Below are 16,780 nucleotides of genomic sequence, written 5' to 3' on the forward strand. Positions count from 1 at the left end.
ACATATAGATAACAAGTTATATTATATTTTTTATATTTTAGGTATAGAATTCATAAAAAGGAAAATTTCGCGTCGAAATACATTTTTTAACGATGATAACGACTATAATTTATACCGTAGAACTGTTCTAGCGGGGTCAAAACTTTTCCATTATCACGTTAGAGATGCGAAGAAAAAATATCACGTTTTTTCACACCGATGCATTCCCAACTTTCAAATTTATTTATCCAGGCTGGGACAAAGAAAGCCGCGTTTTCGTTGCAGTATTTTACAATCACCGAGTTTCTCGAGGGAAAGTGGGGTAACGGGGTGGCTGCAATAAATTCCACCGGTGGACGTTGTCGACAACGAGAATCACGTCGCCGATTACGTTCCCGTGATCGTAATACAATATACGCACGCGAACTCGTTGTGTCTTGGGATATTACTCAGTGAAATTATTGAAAAACTTTTTCAAAGAAAATCTAGGTTATCCACCAATACAGAAAGAAACTACCCTCTCATGAATTATTATTGCTCTCGGTGAAATATTTAGGAGTCTTTGCGTTTGACGTCTACGAAAATAAAATATTCAGCTGACTTGCTCCATTTGAAGTTAAAAATGTGGAAGAAATGTTGAAATCAAAGATGCAGAATAAAAATAAAATACACGCATACTCCCGAGCTAAGAGATTTTCAAAGAGAGGCAATAATTTAAAAAAAAATTTCATCATAAGTCGTGATTAAGATCTTGCAAGAAGAAAGATTAGATTTTTCTTTGTATTTTTATTATTTCTTTACATTGACATATACAAAATGAGATTTTGTTTGATTGCATATTTTTTCTAAATTTCTCTTTATTCCTTTTCCATATGGATAGACTGAATACTATTAGAAATTTTTCCTTTTGCTTACAGTCTACACGGAAAGTTAAGGATAAAATAAACACATGTACATTCACAATGCACGAAACGAAATTTCTCTGTCGTAAAACGAAATCATTTCCTCTATTCGATCTAAACCATAAACTACGTACCAAACATTTAACGATCACTAAATCTCGCACATGTCACATAAAAAAGTGAGAAAAGGCAGCTTCTCTCTATTTTCCTCTCTAGTCAAACACCATCAATCAACCAGCTGACTTCAAATCTCAAAATGATAAAGAACCATCTTTTATACCGACCGAGATAAAAAAGATAAGGAAGAAGAAAGAATAGGAGGAACAGGAAAACCCATGGAACAGGATTAACCCATTTGATTTCTTCGAACTTTATAAAATTGATCTATACGAAAGGAGAGACAATAATGACGAAATCTTAAAGAAATCGTTAAAAATTAATCGATACAATATTAAAAAATAAGACTCAAGCACGTAAATTGCCTGGGAAAAGAATTTTAGGAAGAACTTCTTAGAATTTTGGCCTTTAACGATAATAAAAAAAAAAAAAGGAAAAAAAGGAAAAGAGTAGATCTCTGAGATAATCTCCTCAAAAATAGAACAAACAAGAATGCCAGTTAGACGCCAGAGAATGTTGGATTATTGACCCTCGACAGTAGCTTAACGAGTTTAACGACACCAGGAGAAGCGGAGCCGACAATTATGTCTCCTCTTTCAGGCATTAAAGCGTTTCGTTTGCGAAGCGTCGCCTTTCCGTGTGGCCAAGGGCAGTCACCGGTCGCTTGTGCCGTTTGAATGACAATCAGGCTGTCTTTGTCTCGTTTCTTCTTCGCCGTAGCGAATGGTGGGGGTTGAACAATCACACGACGACCGTCCGTTAATTTTCTTCGCGCGTTTTCTTCGCGAGTCGCGGATTTCGCGATTTACCTCGAGCAATCCAATGGAACTCTGCTCTAGAACTGCTCTGCCTAAATTAAGCTACAGTAGATAAGATTTCTGTCGAATTGACGTTCTGACGAGTAGTACGTCGAAATATAGATCAATATATATCTTTTTATATAAAGATAATTTGATCTTCAAATCATTGATTGTCTGAACTAACAAATAAATATAATAACAAGTAAATATTCAATAGCTTCTTGCGAAAGTAGCTTTGCATGCAGTTCGTTCTTCAGGTGTTTCCTTTGTCAAAATGCCAGTTCGTCGGGACATGCATCAACTATAAGCGTAACTTTTAAGGAATGCGTAAAACACGATCGATCGGCACAAACCTGGAAACCGACAGAATTCGTTCGTCTACGAGCTCCTTACAAGTAAAGATACGCTGTCGAGATCTTGCTTCACGAGGAAACGTGGGATTTACGAGATTTTATAATCTTGGATGGTTGATTTGCGAGATTGAAAGCTTTGATGGATCGTGCTATCGAAGGTGTTGGCAAGAAATGAATGAACGAAGGCCGAGTGGTGTGGGATTCAGAATTTCGAGAGCTTGGATGATGATTCGTTTTGATTTCCTTACACGTCAAGCATCGATATCGAAGATTAATTGACGCTTTCCATGTATGTTATTTTCGCGCCTGAATGAACTTATTTCGTAAAATTCGTCCGCCACAGGCGGAATTAATATTCCGGAAGAGTCAAACATCGAAGCGCTAATTACTTCCTTCTGAAGGTGGTAATTATCAAGGCTTTCGCGGACTTACAAGGTTTGGCTCGAGGTTATCATTTATATTGGCAAACGATATACCGCGAACCAGTAGAGTGTTTTTGCATTTCTACTATTTATTTCAGACCGTGATAAAATTTCCTTATTTTTATACCAAGAAGCACTCTCTTTTCAATTATCCCATAAATTACTCTCTATCTTCTATGTAGATGCAAACACACGGCGTATAATTAACTATAAATGTAATCGCTACGTTTCAATTTTTAGATAAATGAAAGTAAAGAAATAAAAAGCGAGAGCCAAGCGCGTTAATCACATGCGATTAAAATAACAGTCGGTTGTGTTGTTATACTTTCAGCTGGATAATTGAAAACAAGATACAGAAAGGTTCAAAAGTGCATCGTTTTTCATAAATCATAAGAACACTCTGGCTATATTTATGCAATTTTATCTTTTTATAAACATAATTATAGGAATGAAATCTAAATAGAGATATGCTTCGCCTATTAAATGTTACAATGAGTTCTTTATATACAGTGGCTCACAAAAATATTTCAACACTTATCGTAGATTCCTAGAAGTATTCGAATACATTCGAGAGTGACTGTATATATATTTTGGAACATTATATGGATCTCAATAGATATTTATCTGCGTCATAAATTCATGAACATCCGCGATTTAACCACAAGTTATATTAGAGGAATATTCTACCATATTTTATCAGAGGAATGTTCTATTGGAAGATGTTAGAATAGAAGAAAATGAAAAATTGTCTCATCCGTAGCGTTGATTGTATCTCAGAATCTTCTGTTGCTCGCAGGTAGTTCATCGGCGTAACGCGTAATCCTAGGATCTTGTGTTCATTTGCGTTGAGAACTATAGAGTAGCAATTAAGTGGAAGTAAAGTGAAGTCGGTTGGAAGATAATATCGAAATGTCTTTTCTGACCATTAACTAGCCCGATAGGAAGCGATGAATGAAGCATAAATCAAAGTGAAAGGAGAAGTAGATCATCGGAAGTTGAAGATTGAGACTTCTATGGATCTTCTATTCATAGAAGAACAAGCAGCTTCTTCTTCGTTTACAATATCGCTCGTAGAATCGAGTCTCGTTAGTATAACTTGCGAGCAATTTATCGTAACGACGTGTGGATTACGGATATCGTATTCATTTCTAATACTATGTTAATGCAAATGAGCTACGTTAAGTGAAATAATTTTCCATTGAATGGCGTAATCGAAGAGTTTTTGCATTAAACGTACATTGGCTAGGTAACCTGATTGATTAGAATATTCAGAATAAATCGTGTCTCTAAATATATTGCACTCTATTTAAGTAGAATTAAGATCTTTAACTTTATTTATAATGGGAGAATGTAAACTGATATAAGTCCTGGTAATGACAATCTCATATAATAGAATATTTCTGAAATTAACGTCTGACTATCCGCATCTTATATTGATCGTCGAAAAAAGAAATAATATATTTCAGAAAGAAATAAGCATCCAGTTTCGTAACCCCGTAGAGAGAAGAAGATTTACGTATCTACGTAAGTATGAGATTGCTGATCTTAAATATCAAATATTTGTCTCAAAAAGAAAATACACTCTTCAAACGTTTATAAAAAACGAATAAACTTCTCACCTTTATTTCTAAGAATTATAATAATTATACTGTAGACTTTTATGAAAATTTACATCTTTACAAAGACGACTGAAGAAATAGAATTTAAGCAGATATTTATTTTTAACACTTCACTTTGGATATTTTATATATTTTTCCATATTACATACATTCTGTGCAACTTAAAATTTCACAGCTTATAAATGCATAAAAATCTACAATGTAATAATAAACGTATCCAAGCGAGCAAAATCAAGTAAAGCCAAGCAAAATGGTAAATTTATAAATTGACAAGATTCCGATGTCGATGAGGTTTTCTAAAGAACATTCTTGGAAACAGGAAAATCCCCTCTTCGTTCACCCGAGATCTATAAATATTTCTTAGCTCCTAAATAATTCACTATAGCTCGCGTAACGTATAATCTTTAGAATCGAGCTTGCTCGCGATCACGCGAACATCGATGGAAACGTGGAAATTATCGAGTTCGTTCACGTTATATCGAACCAGACCGTCAAAGAGACGATAGCTTCTAGTCTCAATGGACAGTTCGTTGGTTAATCGAGCGTATACTCGCGTTCAGCTCGACAAAATGATTCGCCGCCAATTGATTAAACTGAACGACGATTAAGACCAGACGAATGTTGACATAAATTTCTATTAAGGGGTCACGGGACCGTGTGTAACTGCCATCGTCAAGGAGCATCCCTGTTGCACCAAATTCATTCGCTTTAGGATTTCACGCAATGGTTCTTTTTATAGTACTTTATGGTGCTGTGTGGTTTGGTGAGATGGTCGGTTGGTCGAATACTTGGACAGTATAATTTCAATTTCTAGGGTGTTTCGAGTAATTTAAAGGAATACATGCAGCTCAATTAGACTTGTCCATGTTTCCTCGTTTGCGTTAATGGGAAGCGGCTACTGCTGGTCATTGGCCTAAGAGTCGCTTGTTTAGGTAAGTTGCAAGCTGTGGCTGACAACCGCAACTTCCGAATAAAACATTCCTCTAATTAATAAAAAAAAGAAAATGGTTGTTAAGTGACATAAAGAAAATAAGGACGATAATTTGAAAATTTAAGAAAGAAGATTTCGCACCTATAATTACACCAGCCGAATTGATTTCATTACAAGTATTTCTTCGATCTTCTTTCATAAAGTGTCGTATAATATCGTGTTTATATGAATGACTCGTACTTTGGGTTTGTTTATATACGTTGTGGGCACGTTTTGTGTGCATTAGGGGTTTGTTTATTTACCTTTGAGGATCGTTTTCTTTATGTTTGTCCATAGCCTGTGTTAACGATATTATACAAAAATTACTCTATAAATCTGTGTCTATTAAAAATTCTGAGGAATCTCAGTGAAAAATTCAATGCGTATCACTAATAATAATTAGTAATAATAAAGACCACGTCCTACTTGCTGACCAATTATTTAATCGAACTTTAACTTACATACGAGAGCAAAATAAAAATTCATATCTAATAAACGAACGAACGTAGCAGATCTATGTCCCAAATTAAAATCGTGGAAATCTAATAGAAGTTTCTCATAAATGAGAGCTTCCAACGTTTCACAGGGGCAGTATCGGACAAAGAAAAACAGTTGACATCGAACTCGGGGTTTCTCGCGTTTCACAACACAGTGCTTCGCTCGATCGACCTCGTGTAATGAAAAATTATTATCGGTCGGCGATCGCATGACTCGCGTCGCTACATCGGCATAAATAAAAAGCAGACGTGCGGAATAACCGAGAGAGACGAAGCTTCTCCCGCTCGTCGCTCCTATAAATTGTAATCGTGCACTCTCCTCTTCGTCTTCCACGTCCTCTTGTTCCTTTTATTCTCTTTTCGTTTTCTCCTCGTTGCCGGGCCTTTACCAGACGGCAGCAAACCGCTCGAAAAGCATAAATAAAACGCGAGGATTCACGGGTGGCCAGCATTCGCGCGGCAACCGATACCGCAAGCCAAAGCCGCTTGACCCTCGACACTCGAAAATTAAAGTACATATCGAGTGGACCTTGTTTTCACCCGACGAGTAAAAACGTCCGATCTTAAAAGCCCAGCTTTAAATAGATTTTCGGGATTTTCGAGAGAAGCATTCTTGGCGAAAGGTTTATGGTTATGGAGATTCTTTGTTCTGGTAGTCATTTTGGTTCTTTGCAATCTGAAGATCCTCCTCGGATGTTTGTACTGTACTGTGTCGTAATGGAGAATTTCAAGGTGCAAAAGTCCACGGAATCCTTAGAAAATGTCCAAGGTAAAAAGCTCGTTATAATATTTAGCACGAACAGCAGAACTGTATTTAGATCCTGTTGCTGTTATTATTTTTATAAAATCGGTAATTAGAAATTCCTAGTTATATGTGTATCGATAATTATGCTATATTTATAAGTATTGGACCATTTATTTATAAATGTGCAAAGAAGATACAAAAATAGTTCAACTAAATTCTGAATAGATCTAACAGAAAAGCTTTCTGAACTATTTATTTCAACTCGTTACTATTATCTAATAACTGTAATTTATATCAATCTTTTTTCGAAAGAACAAAGCAATTTAAGACTCGAAATGCTCCACGTACAAATACGAAAGAGAAACGAGCCAAGTAGAAAGAACGAAACGCAAGGGAAGAAAAGATACGTTTGCAAGAGCGGATTTTTCCCAAGGACGATAGAACGTTCCAAGTCGGAATGATGCCGGTGTGCTTCGATCTTCGAGAGATAGGTAGTTACATACGTACAATAATTCCCTATATCCAAGTTATGCATGCGGTTTACCTTGTGACATCTCTTGGCTGCAGCCACGCACCTTTCTAACGCGATACCTCGAACGCGACGCAACTGCTACGACCTATCACCTACGGGGTGTTCCAAACGTTTTCCTAGTTTCCCATTTTTTTACAGTAATTAATCATTCATGAACATTGCTTAATGCAATGTATATGCGTGCCGTCTGGAAATATACATAACTTTTCTGAACTTGAACATTTAATTTTCTACCATTGTCTTTATCGAAGAGTTATTTTTGAATTCACAAAATTGAAGTAATTGTTTGGGGAAGCTTTTAGCATCGTAGCAGTACAAGAGTTATATTTTTCAGTTTAAAAATGAAAATAGTTGCAGATGTGAAAGTTTGACGGAGGGAAAAATCTCTCCTTTTCTGTATTCAAATCTGTGATCTATTAATTGATACTATATATAAATCATCGATTTTTTTAAGGCTGCTTGTAGCAGAAACAGTTATCAATTAATATGTGTAATATACTGTATATATAGTTATATATAATTATTTCAGCTTACTTATTTTAACAAAACCTTATCTATGAAAACTGTTATAATAAACTTACTTGTACTGTTACTCCAACAGTCAATATCGAATACTTCGTAAATTCTACTTTCACGAATTACCAGCTAATTTATAACTCGTAATAAAGCTGAAATAACAGCTCGTAAGCTTGATTCAAGCTTATAAATTCTCCTCAGTATACAAATCCAAGAAAAAAAAGGTCACTATCTGTTCAATTTCTGATAAAAGTATACCATCGCAAGATATCCTGATCCCCAACCGTGTAAGATTAATATATTCAGGTATCCTTTCACATACGTCAATAAGTGAAACACGGAAATCTTCGTTGGGGAAAAATCTTTGCGAGGAAAGTGTCAGGAAACCTAAGCGTTAACGGTATCTTTCCTTAGGGGAAACTTATGCCATAAAACATTCCACCGTGGAACCCTTCACGGTCCAAATACGGACAATAAACTTTCTTTGAATCTTTGAACTTCTGCACTTCGTGAAACTATGCTAATTATGGAATTATTCATAGATATGAATCATGTAGTCATGTAGCCGTTTAAATAAGCAAATTAGCTATAGATTTGATATAGGCCGCTTTCACCCTTGTTTGCCTAGTGCAACGTCTGTGAAATTTCCTTCCTTTCCTTTTTTGATGAAAACAAAGCGTTAATATCAGAATACTGTTCATACCGATCATTGATACATATTTTTATTAACATTAACCAGATAGCTGTTTTGGACGAGCATACTCGTCATGAACAAATGGCAATATTTTGTGTCATAAATTATAATAAAATAATAAAATTAAAAAAGGAAACAGTCATTTCAGTACAATTTAATCTTATGTTGTAACAGCCACACATACTCTGTGTTTGACGAGTATACTCGTCATCGCTTACTTTCTGCGACACGTTTTAGGTATATACTTCTCAAAGTTTTCAAAGAGATCGCAACAGCTAACTGGTTAAAAGCATTGATACTTTTATTTAGTCTTCCTAACGATATCCTTCTATATAAAATACGTATATTAAACAGAATTAATTAATTAAAAACAATTCCTATATAAATAGTAAAAAGATTCGAATTAAAAAGAACTCGAGCTTTTCTTAAATAAAAATGTCTAGCGTGTCTTTTACGTAAACAGGTGGATTTGTAAATATGTTAGCTTCATTATATATAATTTTGAATTGACTTGCATTTTTAATCTTAATTCGATGCAGCATAACAACAACCATGGGAACAGGTTTTTATCTGTAGACTTTACCAAAAGTTAATCAAATTCTCACAGAATTCACAATGCTATGATATTAAAATAAATCTATGAAAAATGGTAAATTGGTGATTTCAAGTACTTTTAACATGTTACATATATCCCTAACGTTACATCAACGCTATAAAAGTATGCAGTTTGGTCAATGACACAAACTTTTTCCATTGAATTTATTCACCTCGTGAAAGTGAAAGAGCAAAAGGGAAAAAATGTTACTTATGGAACACCGGATAGGTGCGTGTACCCACGTACTTACGTGGGATTGGAGACACGTGGGCGTGCAAGGTATCTCGGAAGCGCATTAGAAACGTCACCGAGCTGAGAACAGGGGCTCATTAACCTGCGTGTGCCGCACGCTCGGCCAGGTGGGACGGCTTGCAGTAATTATAAAAGTAACACGATTACACGCATGATCGTTGATCCGCCATATTGTTGGACCAACCCTATCATGCTTTCATCAGGTAAACTTTCAAAGCCTTTCGTCTCTTGTATAACACTGCACATTTTCAGAGAAACATAAGGTATATAGTATTAAGAGTCACAAAGACTCTTCATGTAACATAATAAGTTATTCTGTATGAAAATATACAGAATTTGTAGATGCAGCGTTATATCGTCGAGAGATCCCAGAGAGATGTTAATTGATATTTGATATCTCTTCGAGTAGTTTGATTTCAATTTTCGAGCTTCACGCGTGCAAATGTTTGTTACTTTTTATTGAAGGTTAATATTTAACGAACGTAATATCAATTATATATTTGAAAGCGTGAAACAAATGTAAATTGGGATTTAATAGCGCGTTAAGTATTTATGATTTCTTATAAAACTGTAGTTTTTCGTAATTTAAACAAAAAAGAAACTTAACAAATTGGGACAATGCTTCAAAAAGTATTCAAACATTTTATGACTAATTTTAGTATCATCTAATAGCTTTAATATTTACGCGAGTACAAATAAATGAAAATCGAAATTAATTTTGTCGAAAGCATTTGCACGTCTATAGCAAACTGCAAAAAAAAGCAAATACGCAAAACCTTGTAACATTAACAAACGAGGCAAACGAACAAGCTTCGTGTGTAACGAACGGGTTTTATATTTTCATCCTTGCTTTCTCTCTGCTATTCCCTCTCTCTCATTCCCGCGAATATTCCCTTGACAATTTCGCAGACAATCCATGCTCCTTCGACTTTAAACCGCTTTCAAAATTCTTCACGCGAAGGGACAGCATCTTTTAGTAGGCTGCCACGCTTCCAGGCTCCCTGGATACGAGTTAATTTAATTTCCTTCGCCGACCGGCTGGCGAATCAAAATTGCATTATTCATACTCGACCGGCGTGGCGCTCATAACATTGACGTAACAACGCATGGAATTGCGCTCCTGTAGGTAATTGTCCGACAAGTCCATCTTCAACTTCGAAATCAAGGAACGCTAGCGATCGGCGCTAATCAATTTTCAGCAGCAGACCTTTGTGCACACGGTATAGTGACTAGCTTTGTTAGGCTTGGACGCAAAGGTCGAACAACAGTTGCCAGAGTTTGTTGCTTGAAGAAATGAAAGATGGATGAGAAGGATTCATCTGAATGAATTATTACGGTACTGTGTTGTGATGGGTTTGTTGCACTTCCTCCAAAGGGCAAAGGGATTTTGTTTCGTACGGTAGATTGATGATAAATAATGTATTTTTAAATATACTTGAATATCTTATATATTATTCTTTAATATGTATTTTAATATATTACAAGTATTAATATATTTTACGTAAATATTTTTCAAATAATAAATTCAAGTCTTTGTTATTAAATAAATATTAAAGGGAAATTCTTCATTCTTTGACGTTAGTAATTATTCTGCTCTTTTTTTATTTCATAATATCTACTTTTAAAATCACCTCAAGGGATACTGTCACTATTGTTATTAGTATGCAAAATTTCTACATTTTTTTTTTATTCAACATTGTACTAAAAATTTTTTTTTTTTTAGTACTTTCAGTCTCATCTAAAGTTAAGAATTTTTCTAAAATTAAAAAAGTATGACAGAAGCTCACCAAGACCGAAGTTGCCATCCTGAAAACCACGTACAGCGAAAATACCAGACATTCTGAGGCATCTACACGCACAAAGCGTGCTCGAGTAATTTCGTTAGCAAAAAGTTAAAATTAAGCCAGAGCAATTGGACGACAGGCTCGAGGTAACTTCGGGTTAACGCTAAAATAAAGCTGAAAATAGGCCACAAAAGGGTAGCAGCTTATCAAGCACCGGCCAACGGCAGAATTATTTAAACCGCAATGCACAAAGTATGATCAAGTACGTTGGACCTTAGTTTGGCCGTGTATCAACTCAGCGGCAGTTTGATTAATCGCTCTGCAACGTTAGTTAGGGCCATTAGGACCCTCGAGAATGCTTGTTTTAAGAACACCTTGAAATCCTTCTTCTTTCAACCTTGTATAAGTAATTTTGTATCACGACTTTAACGCATTATATATATAATGCGATTTGGAATTGTTATCAATTGCAATCGTAAAATTTCGTAGCACAGAATAGAAATATAAAATCGAACGATTGCAGACATAAAGGCTCAATAAAAAATTTCGATAAAAAGTTGAAGAAAATTAGGAAAGTTTAGGAGAATTAGATTTTCAGAATCAGATTTCATTCAATAAGTGTGTATGTATACAATTTTCTTCAACTGACTACATACAGTCTCGTCGCAAATTGAACCAATTTACCGTCGATACCTTAATTAACATTACTTACGTTGGCATAATTCGCGAACGCCGTAAGGAATCAATTCTAATCGGTAAAATGATCAAAGATATGTAATCGTCAATTACACGGCGAGCTCTTTAACTGTAGCACAGAATTGAGCGAGGCTTAATAGAAACGGGAGCTTCATTTCACACCAAGTTATCGATATTTGATTCAATGCGTCTCACGAATCGGTAACGCCGGGTGTATCGTAATTGAAAGGAAGTATTCCGTGATGAGTTTGCGGTAATAGAAAGCGCAGCCTATTGAATGAGGAAATAGTTACAGAGAAGATTGAGGTAAAGTGCTTCCATGCACTACTTGGTGCGTGACCATTAGAAAAATAGTGTGAAATTGCTTTCAAACAATGCACGTTTTTGAGTTTCCAGAACGATTTTCCGTATTATCTTACGCTTCATGCATTAACTGCTAATTTGCGACCTGCTCCAACGACGAAAACGTGACATAACGGTATAACATTGGTCTGAAAATATGTATTTCCTGTTTCTACCAGCGACGAGGATAGTGGTTTTCCTGGAAATATTCTGAACCCGATGAAAATCAATAAACGTTTTACGTGTGATTATAGCTGATTTGATAGTTCTAACAGTAAAAGGGATCATACATTTTTAAATGCAAATTCATGAATGTATACGTGATCAGAGATTTTTGTGATCAAAGATATCTGCAGATGTGGATTAGTTAAATACATTTCCTGATTTCTTCGCTACTTCCAATTAGAAGTATCTTACATATAAAAAAATATCCAAAATCTTTTGTGATCAATATTCTCCAAAGAAATTTCAATGCTGATTAAGGAAACTCCTTTCTATTTAATTCTTTTATTAGTATATTATTTTTTACATTAACACATGTACTATTGAGTCTAGATAATTGTTAAAAAATGCTCAAGTTATTCGAAGGAGAAATTTTTCATCTATATCCAAATTAAAGAGAACTAATTATAGTAAATCTCCTTATCTCATAAAATATGGATATATGTTATCCTATAAAAAATATATTATCACAAATTTGTATTATCTTACAAAATAGTTATCTTATACTTTTGTACTATACTGTAAATGTAGTAAAATATAGGCACAGAAAAGAAAAAGAGCGACGCGAAGGATATAACAAGATAATAGAGAGAATGAAGCACAGGTGCGATACAATGAGATAAGAGTTTCTACGTAGAATGAGTTATACAAATGCATAAGATGTAAATAGACGGGCTGAAGTACTCGAAAGAGAGGGGAGAAAAGAGGACGCCAAAATTTATTAGCCAGAGCGAGATGCGGAAATTTGGAAGAAGATAGTAACTTCTAAAGAGAAGAGAAAGATAAGCTATGCAGCATATGTGAATCGGAGATAGATTCAGTGAAACATCTGGTGGAAGATTGAGTGTACATGGATAGACCTGAGCCAGAAGAAATCCTACACTGGAAGAAATCTTAGGAAACGAAATGTTACAGGCCGTGATACATTGACTGAGAAGACAATTCAAGAAAAGTAAAAATAGGAAACTAAGAACGATACCAGAGAAAGTTACGATGATAACGCCGTTGCCGTAACGCCGCAGATTCTTCTGTCCTCTTTAGTTGCAGTTACAGATTTAAATGGCACGAAGTTTAGATGTAAATACGCATGAGGACATTAAAATGTGGGATGAGTAAGTGTGAGCACATTAGACATATTAAACAGGTATATCGTATAACTAAATCTAATCTAAGTCTAAGTAAACTAAGTCTATTTCCCGAGGAATTTTTCCCGGGATCAAACTTAACCAAGCACAATATACTTATACTCATCTCTAGACCAAATATGTTCTTCGAACATGAAATAACCTTTTTTCGCCTGATCGTCGGAGAAAATTCAAGATTATTGGACGCAATGTGCCTTCGTTGCGGTAGGTTACACAAAACGCGTTTCGATTTTCGTTGTTCGAAGGATGCTATCCGAGAAAAGGCAAACGCAACGCATAACTTTCGATTGTTGCGAGAGCTAAGCCGTGAACGAGCATATATACTACTGCTTTTCGCCTTTGTGGCTTTGGCAACAACTAGGTCAATGATAACGTTCAGACTTTGATACCAAACGGTCTCGTCTGCATCTGCATCGATATCGCGCACCTTTTATCCATCGGACCGAAGAAAAATTCCATGAAACATGAGCGATTCTCGTTTTTTCTGATTACGTCAATCGTTGATGAAATGGAATTGGTTGATTTTTACGCCTGATAGAGTCGATTTTTGTTCGCTTCTTTCCGTGGAAACCAATTTTTTGGATGTTCGATGTTCGATGATGCGACGGTTTTTGTTAGAAAAACTCTGCTACACTGTATACATTGATACTGATAGTATAGGGATCACAGGTGAACGACACTAAACCTTCCAGTGACCCTATTAAACTAAGTAAAATTATGTATAAACTTTTTATAGAAAACTAAGCTAAATCTTCGAAGCGTCAAAAACGTAAAAAAAGAAGGATCTGAATAATATAATTTTCGTGATTCATGATAAACTGTTAATCAAATACTTAAATTTAACAGCGAGAAATGCAATTAAAAATAATAGACATATATTAACATATATGACATATATTATTTGCCCATGAATTTTTCACAAGAAAATCAAATTATATTATTTTCCGAAGCGTGAGAAATATAAGAACAGAAAACAAGTAGATAGAACTATATTTTATACACTGAGAATTCTCATGCATTTATGAACAATTTAAAGGTGCAAAAGTACATAAAATATCCAAAATATAGTACTCTTTATAATATTTATCGAAACAAAATAATTGTCTACACCTAGGTTCCATGTTTTAAATTATATTCATAAAAATACGAATTTGCATAAATAATCGTAGTCTAAGCATGTACGTCTAACCATGTCATGTAACACGTTAACATTCTATCGTCGCGTAACACGCGTTGAACGACCCGGTAACCTGCACCTATCTAAACGAACTGCGCAAAACAGCAATTGAAACGAACTGAACGAGTGGACGAGGCACTCGAGACATACGAGAGTAGCAAAGAGCAACAAGCGCGTGAAATTGTTACGTAGGAACGACGACGAGCGTGATCGACCAGCCAGACAGACAGGCGGCTCATCCTGTCGTACCTTAATCTTGCATTGTTGCTCGCTCTGTTTGCCAACGGTCTGGTAAATTATGCAGATTGTTCAACGGTTGAACGACGCGACAGAAACGGTTTTCCTGCGTCCAGCGCACTGCGTGGGGAACGAAACCACACGCATCGGCCATGAAGAAGCACTCTGTGCTCGAAGGATTCGAGACGAAAATAGTGGTGCGTGCCGGCACACGTTAAATATTAAACAGTCGCGATGCAAAAACGGAACTGGCTCGCATGCGTCAATCGAACGGTCGCCTCCTTTTTTAACCTCTTACCTGGTAAAGACGAGTTAATTCGTCATTCGGCTTACTAATATCATCAGCTTGACAATTTGTCATTAAAGGATACTGAGGGATGTTTTTAAGGGTATGGCCACCGTTGATGCGTGTTCTGGCGAACACACGCGTTAAGAACAATCAAAATGTGTATGATGCTTAAGAGTATATTCATTTCCATCTCCAGACGTTTCATTTGTCAGAAGGAGAATTGATCGCAACACACATTTGACGTAACCGTAGCTTAATATGTTATCGTTACGTCATTTCTTTACGTGTACATAGATTATATCATATCTACACCTGTAATAGATGTAATTAAGGTTAATTGGATGTCGTTAGCAATTTTGAATTTCCCGCTAGGATTAAGGAACGATGCGGTTAATAGCTGTTAGTTGTATAGTTGGTAGATATTAATGAAATCGTAAGGTCGGTCTTAAGGTTGTAAAATCCCGATTAATTGATATGCTTTGAAGTTTGAAATAAATAATTTGAAACTTTAGGAGACGCAAGGATGGAATCCTGAGGGCTGTGTAATATTAATTTAGAATTGCTTTTTACTCTTTTCCTTCTAAAAACATACGTATCAATGTTTAACCGTAGAAGGATTTTCTTAACACAGTAATAGAAGGTCTTCTTAACCAAAGTTTGATAAAGTGCCTGACTTAATGACACATCGCCATTTAACGTCTTCATCTACGATCTTACTGAGTTATTGGTGTCAATAACTCTGTATGGTGTCAGTAAATAACTGTACACTGAGCAGGCTGTAGCGCATCGTAAATTTCGACTTAAATCTCAAATTCCATCGCCAATAAATCAATTTTCCACGAATCACCAAACCTCACCGAACCAAACTGCATTTTCAGAAATGTGCAAGAAAAATCTAGCAAAAATTGATCCTCGCGCAGCGAATAACCGTCAACGTCGAAATTTCCAAAACTCAAACAACAAGAACAAACTCATCAGCCGAAAGCAATGTTCATCGACGAATACATCACACGATTGGTAGCCGACAAAAGCGCGATTCGTATTATCTGTCGTGGCCTGGCCTCGAATAAAACCCGGTAGAAAATACGCTGGCTCGGCCGGTTTCTTTCTCCGGCTGAGCCTCGTGCGCAGGACTAACCCACGTTTCGAATAATAAACTGGTTTCGGAGTTCCGGTTTTCCGTCTTTCTTCGTTCCGATAGCCGGTCGAACCAGAGGATCGCGGGTACGCAAACCTTAATAAGGCAATGAAACCTTTATGCTCATACATGGCGAGACTAGGCGACCGGTGTTTCTTTCTCTGTCTGCCTTTCTGCCAGTCTATGGATTCGAACGGGAAGGAAGCATCCTCTTCTCCTTTTCTAGTATGCGGTTGATCGATCGAGAGACCTGTCCGATGACAGCGACAGCAATCGGTAGAAAACTTATGGATTGGAGGCGCACCGTGTCGATAAATGTTGGCTAAATCTTTAAACTCGACCTCTCTTGGGTCAATGTAGAATTTATATGTAAGGCTGAGAGTGTTTTGTACATATGTAGCACTTGCAGTATAAGATTTGCTATCGTATGTTATTTGCTAAATTTTTAATGTTTCGTTACATGTCAAACGTTGTGTATTCGTATTTATACTTTTCATAGAATTTGAGATTATTTTAATTTTTTAGTAACAGAATATTTGTAGGTCCATGAAGTTTCCATCGAGTTTGTTAAAGCGAAAGTTTGATATTTCCTTCCTTTGCGGATTATTTGTATGTTTTTGTTGGAAAAATTGGGAGTCGATGTTATTTTGACTACTTGCATCTAATGGAAAAATTTGATTTAAAGGTCAAATAGTGGAGGTATTTTTTTAATTTTTTCTAGATATCTGACGCGAAGATTTGATTAAAGGTCAAATAC

General features: G+C 35.9%; 1 protein-coding gene across 3 annotated transcripts in view; it reads right to left on the reverse strand.

The window, feature by feature from the left end:
• LOC117163227 (uncharacterized) overlaps positions 1-16,780 on the reverse strand; it is a 267,579-nt gene that overhangs the window by 12,176 nt on the left and 238,623 nt on the right. The window lies entirely within an intron of this gene.

The sequence above is a fragment of the Bombus vancouverensis genome, chromosome 2 (genome assembly GCF_051014615.1).
Source record: "Bombus vancouverensis nearcticus chromosome 2, iyBomVanc1_principal, whole genome shotgun sequence".
Classification (NCBI taxonomy): Eukaryota; Metazoa; Arthropoda; class Insecta; order Hymenoptera; family Apidae; genus Bombus; species Bombus vancouverensis.